Here is a 7,039-nt window from a genome sequence, read left to right as displayed (position 1 = left end):
AAAGCGACATAATATGACTTTTTGCAAATTTTCTTAGCTCTGGAAAATGTTCACAGGGTAATAAACGACCGAAATTAATGATTTCAGAAGCATTTTGATCTGGAAAAAGCTCATCTAATTTCATTTTCAATAATGCAACTGAGAGATGAACAGTTATAATTTCATTTTATTCCTACAATAAATTTTAAGCTGTCAAAAAAATGGGACGAACTGGTGACTAATAAGGCTGTATGATTTGAACTGATAGCACCCAGGTCAGGTGTTGAAAATATGAAGATGGATTCAATTATGGCGCCTACTTCAAAAGAATAAGTGGGCGCAAAGATGCAATGCGCCACGGTTTGGCTACCTCTGCTATGGTGTATCTATCCCCAAGGGACACCACTATCTTTGTATGTATACTTAATTATGTAGGTATGTATTATGTATTACTTACGATAGTTTGTTATGTTATCACAATCAGTGTCGTCCCTAGGCTTAGCGCCGCTCTCCCGTATTTTAAAAAAAACTTGTTTAAATAACAAAACATTGGCTATAACTGATTTGTTATATATTAATGATGTTTAGGCAAGAAAAAGATTTTAATATTTCCAATATTTGGGAAATGTGGCAATACCACTGCAATAGCTTTGTCTATGGTAAAACTGCTGTCGTAACGCCAGCTACGGGTGATTTCTGTTCCAATTACGCATCACACCAATACACCATGGATATAAAACGCGAACCAGATGAGAGTGATTCAAAAGCTGAAATAATGCATTTGTTAAATACTCCAACAAATGATCCAATCATTCCTGACGCTTACATAAAGCAAGAGGCTATTGACGATACCAGTCGCGGTTTTCAGGTTAGTTTTTAAAAACGTATTGTATGAATTTATTTCGCGTTACCTACGCATCTAATTTTATCGTGTATAACTCTGTAGTATTATGCATGGATTTGTATTATAACACCACGCACTTTTGATGGTATTTCTGGAATGCGTTAGATTTGGTAGCCAAAACAATGAATCAATATTGCTTAATAGTCCTAGTGATAATTGGAATATGGCGGCATGACTATAGTCGGCGATACAACGCGTACTATTAACTCGCAAGCAAACATGTCACAAACCCGTGTGTCAGCCAAATGCACATGTTTTCCACCCTATGTGGAATAGTAAATATTGTGGGTAGTTGTATATTTAAAATGTTCTTGTTTCCTGTTTGTAACCAATTCTGTTAAATTTTATGAGATTTTAGATAATATGTACCTGACTGTACAGGTTTCAAATAGTCACAAAACTATTTCCACTCAGGCACCGCCATCTTTAGATTAATAAAGCCTTAGCATAACTTTTTGCACAAGCAACGAGTGGTCCACTTTTCAGCTGTCAAAATCAGATCCCAGATTGCTTGACATATTAATTCGCCCTTTCTCGTTTCAAATTGAATTATAAAAAAACTTCTCACATCAAATATATTAACTATCAGTGTTATTAATAAATAATATACATTCCTGTTATTCATCAGCTGTCAAAGTCAGACTAGTCCTTTACACAAAAACCGGTGGTAATATCGATTTCCAAAAAATATTTAGGTTTGATCTATGCATTACATTTGTAGAAGGTGTGTTAATTCTAGTGTATTATCTATCATGCAACTTATCTATTCTAATACAACCATTCTCCGTGTGAACACGACATACGCGTCAGTATGAACACTTTATAGATAAATGAAAGGCAATGACAGGTCATCCATCGACAACAACGGGTGGGTCGGAAAAAAGTAGGACCAGTCGTTGTGAATGTATCGGCTCTCTACTTGAGTCGGAAATGGCTCAGCACGTAAAATAACTTTCCCTATCGACTGTCAAATCAGTGTAAAAACGCTAACCTAACCTCAAAGCGACATTATTTTTAATTTTTTCGTGCGATTAATTTGTATTTGTCACTTTGTTATAATTTATATTTGTGGTGAAAAGACTGTTATTTTATTGTTAAAATTTTTACAAGAGCGTACTATATTTGATTAATGTCATTAAGCTTCAAGTAAATATACTCATGTAACATTACATTATGACCCGGAATATTAGATATTACTGCAAAGAAGAGGAAAATATATTTTTCGTCGACTACCCTATTCATTTTTTAATGTTACAATACCTAGGTAATCTATTGATAAAGGATAACTATTTCTTTCCATTTGACAGGTTCAAGTCACTACATATACAGGAGATTTTTTCTAGTACCTAGGTCTATTACCCACACTGCACACTTTGGGATTAAAAACATCCCAAAGTGTTCATAACCCAAATAATCCCATAATCCCAAAGTGTGCATTGGCATTGAAAACATCCCAAAGTGACAGATATTGTGAATTATTCGTTGAATAGAAGGAATCGTGTCCGGAAATTTGTATGTATGCAGTTTGCCGTAACACACTTCAACATGAAAAGTTGTATCGGAAATATATGGTTGTATATTAAAGACCGTTTAACCTCTTTGCGCCATCGGCACTTATATAAAATTCATATCTAAATAAAACAAGTTTATTGTCGGTTTACAGGAAGCCAGCGGCCAACCAATTTTGAAAGTAGGTACCTAGCCGATATACTGGATTATTTGTTGGGTTAAGTTTTCATTCTTGAATTCATAAATTTTGCGAAAGTCAGTTATGAAAATTGAATTAATGTTCATTATTACTGATAATCTAATAAAATTGGAGACCGTATAATATTCGGTCATCCCTTTCCGATAATAATGATCAAGTCTAATGCTGATACGATGAAATATTTTACGTACAATTTACATGTAACCAAAAGGAATAGTTTCTAAAATTATCAGCAAGTGCATGTACGATATAATTAAAATTTGGAATGATGTAAGCGTCGGTAAATAATTAAGACACTTAATTAACCTCTTGATTTAAAAAGCAAAATCCGATTGCTAACAATAACGTAGGTAATTTGATAGGTGAGCATTTCATATAAAAACTGATGACTTGATAATTTCGTCTTTATTAGATAGAACGTCCGTAGCTTAATTGGTCAAACACATTGATCTGCATCAAGTGGTTACAGGTTCAAGTTCCGTCGGACATAATAATATCTTTTAAAAAACAGTTTTTAGATAGGTATATGTCTGAGATGTTTTCAAGTTATGTAGGTATGTTTAATAAGTTATTTGACAATTGACAATCGAGGGCAGGTGTTTGTCAATAAATTAATGATAATTTGAATGAAGTTTCTTTCAATTAAAAAAACTTTGAATATTACAAAAAATAGAAAAGCATTTTTACTGATAATGATGAAATATTGCTTAAATTGTCTGTCGCTCTGTTTATAATCGAATCTAACGCCTTCGATACAAAATTTCATCCCAATCGTCCGAATATTCCTATTTTGGTAACCGGACAAAACAGAACGTGACAAAATAGAACATGACATAACAGAACGGTGACAAAATAGAACATGGCAAAATAGAACAGTGACAAAAAAGAACATGACAAAACCTAATAGTTTTGTCATGTCACGGGCTAATAAATAGGTTCCACTTATATAAATGTTATATATATATATATATATATATATATATATATATATATATATTTGTTTATATTATAAGTATTGTAATTGTTTTCAGCGAGATGACTTCAATGCTGAGTTTGTTCAAAACACAATACGTCCATCAATCCAGTTAGATCCGTTACCTGGATGTTCTTACTCGGAATCCAATCCCGTGAAGCAGGTATATTGATCGCTCGGACATACATGTACTTTTAGGGTTTAAACGAAAAATATATAATATGCTTTGTCACTGATAATGATGAACTATTGCTTAAATTGACTGCCATCTTGTTTAAATACCTTTGATGCAATCTTTTACTCCAATCGTCGATCACGAGCCAACGAAGAGTTTCAGTGTAAAATTTTCGATCTGTTCATCCGCCTGGTACGCCTGGGGATTTCTCTTGTAATTTGTCTGTGAAGATAATATAAATTTAAATAACTTATTTATATAAATATATAATTTCATATATTTAGTGTCCTTTTACTGTTTTCAGGAAGATGTCTTCAATACCGTGTATGCTCAAAGCAGAATGCGTCCATTAAGCTATGAGGATCCGCTACCTGGATGTTCTTACTCAGCATACTATCTGGTTAAACAGGTACTTATATTGTACATTCATGTTCTTCTGGGGTTTTTATTAATGGGGACTTTGATATTTAATGTTTTACTATTAAATGAGTAAACCCGGTACGAATCGAATTGTCGCCTATCTTTTTTAACCGAATTGTGGGTGGTTTGCTGTGTTCCCTGAAATCAACCTTGGTACTGGAATCAGTATGATGTTGGTTTATTTAGCATTTTACTTAATGGTATCAAACCACGACACGTGGTATTCTCAGATTTATCTATTAAACTGCGATTGGTTTAACTGTTGCGAATTATTTTGTATATAAACAGTCTTCACTAGTATGTTAACATTCATGTGTACTTTTAATTTCCAGGAAATGCCATTCATTTTGAAACACGAATTTGAAACTAATCCTCAACATAATACTCGTAGATTATCTGTAGAAAAATCCCAAGAAATTGCCAGTAAAATCAAATTGCACGAATTTCACAATACCCAACCTGACATGTGTGAGATTCAGTCCGTTCTGCCGTATGATGAAATCGAGATCCACGAACATGATATAAAAAAGGAAATTGCCCTTGCAACTGTTCAAGAAGTCTACCTTGTGTTGGATAGGGCTTCATTTTATAGAAAGAATTTTGTATGCGGCGTGTGCTTTAATTTTTTCTCATCCAAACGTAATCTATTGGACCACAAGAAGATGCATGACAATTCTTCATATGGTATCGATAAAAATAAATGTAAAATATATAATACTAGACTTCGTACAGGCAGTTTGAAAACACGTCAAAAGTTTAAAAAAACTGAAAAGCCTTTCAAATGCGATTCTTGTAAATACAAAACTGTAAAATTTGCTAACTTAAAAAGACATAAAATGGTTTTTTGTGGTAAAAAGCATTTCAAATGCAATTCTTGTAATTACAAAACTGTGACATTTGCTAACTTAAAAAAACATAAAATGGTTCATAGTGGTAAAAAGCCCTTCAAATGCGTTTCATGTAATTTCAGATGTAATAATGCCATTAGCTTAAAGAAACATACTTGTAAAATGGTTCATAGTAGTAAAAACCTTTTCATTTGCGATTCGTGTGATTACAAAACTGAGATATCTAGTCACTTTAAAAAACATAAAATCGTTCATTTACTTGAAAACCCTCTCAAATGCAATTCATGCAATTTCACAACTATAAATAGGAGTAACCTAAAAATACATAAAATGCATCATTGTGGTGAAAGCCCTTTCAAATGCGACTTATGCGATTATAAATGTAAATATTTGGCTAGCTTAAGGAATCATCAAATGGTCCATAGTGGTGAAAGGCCTTTCAATTGCGAGTTATGTGATTACAAATGTAAATATTCCTCTAGCTTAAGAAATCATAAAATGCTTCATAGTGGTTAAAAGCCTTATATATGGGATTCTTGTGATTACAGATCCAATCAATTCGTTGGTTTAAAGAAACATAAAATGGTTTATAGTGGCAAAGAGCCTTTGACTTACGCGTTATCTGTTTACAAATGTAAAAATACCGCAGGCTGAAGGTTCATTCATTCATGCGATTTTAAATCTATGACATTTTGTAAGTTTATACATAAAATGGTCAATTGAGGTAAATTTCAAAGTTGATTTGTTAGATTAAAATATGTTTACATTGTCCAGTAGTTTAATGACTCATTAAAAGGTCCACAGTGGTGAAAAGTCTTTCAATTGTCAGTTAGGCGACTACATATTGTGTAGTGCTTGCGGTAGCTTGAAGACTCATGAGAAATCCCATGCTAATGCCCTCAGAGTCTTTTTAATTAACAAACACTATCAAGGTTGATGGGTAACTGAATGTAACCGACTGCTATGCCTACAGAAACGGTCAAACTGGCATACTAAATATTCTCTGGATTCAAATTGACCGTATTCCTTGCTTTGTCAGTATACTTTGTTATAGTGGTCAAACTACCTGCTTTCGTAATATCAATATATTTATTAATATTATTAATAAGCATTATATAAATTATATATCTTTTTATTTGTGTTAACTCCTCTTCTTTTGGCAACCATTTAGATTTAGAGAATCATTCGTTTAACTTTAAACATTTTAAAATCTTACACTTTAATGGAACTCTATTATGTTGGAAAAATAATAGTATAAATGTACATATGTCTAATTCAAAACTTTTAAACGATCAATTGAATGTTTTGTCTTCTCCGATCTTGTATCCAATTAGAGGATAGGTATGAGGAGCAACTTATCCAATGGTATTTTGTCCACATTTGCTTTTTATTCAGAAAAAGGAAATAACTGATATCTCATTATTCAGGTAATATAAAAGAATGTATATATTATATTGATGCTATCTGAGAGTGTGTCTTAAAAGAAGAGAATAAAGCAAAAAGGTGAATTTGATGTTTATTTAGGAAATATTAGTTAAACAAGTATGGACAAAACTTGATTTGATGCAAATATGTGAACCAGGGCTCAAAATGGACCGGAACGCACCGGAGCGCCGTTCCTGTTCGTGAAATCGGTAAAATTATCGCTCCGTCTCGTGGAATAAATAATTTGACCGTCTGACCTGGTTAGGCCACATAATAGAAAATCTAACACTTATTTTTATGGAAAAAACACATATCTATACTTTGATAACTTTACTAGGTATGTAAAAATCTCAAAACTGTCGGCGCTCCGGTTCGTAAATTTTTCCATTTCGTGCGCTGATGTGGACAAAATAAATTTTTAAATGACTTAATAGGACAAAATGTATTTTGATGAAACCAGTTCAAGGAAAAGATTAATTATCAATTTTTCTTTTTATCCATTTTATTCATAATTTTTCTTTTAAAATTAATTATGTGTAAAACGTATCTTGTTTTTAAATATTGGATATAACTAGCGGTTAGTAAGTCTGTAAGTGGGTATTGCTTT

General features: G+C 32.5%; 1 long non-coding RNA gene across 2 annotated transcripts; it reads left to right on the top strand.

Annotated features, from left to right (window-relative positions):
- Positions 1–635: 635 nt before the first annotated feature.
- On the top strand, positions 636–5,815 carry LOC147076844 (uncharacterized). Of its 2 annotated transcripts, XR_015069717.1 has the most exons (4): positions 636–847; positions 3,623–3,727; positions 4,044–4,148; positions 4,492–5,815. It is a non-coding gene; the product is annotated as an uncharacterized LOC147076844 (long non-coding RNA). The 2 variants fall into 2 exon arrangements; XR_015069716.1 differs by lacking the exon at positions 636–847 and having other exon boundaries at positions 3,615–3,727; positions 4,492–5,066.
- Positions 5,816–7,039: the final 1,224 nt, after the last annotated feature.

This window comes from Rhyacophila brunnea, unplaced genomic scaffold (genome assembly GCF_057557595.1).
Source record: "Rhyacophila brunnea isolate RB1 unplaced genomic scaffold, BYU_Rbru_1.0 scaffold_13, whole genome shotgun sequence".
Lineage (NCBI taxonomy): Eukaryota > Metazoa > Arthropoda > Insecta > Trichoptera > Rhyacophilidae > Rhyacophila > Rhyacophila brunnea.
The sequence above is the reverse complement of the archived record's forward strand: the minus strand, read 5'-3'. Positions and strand labels throughout refer to the sequence as shown.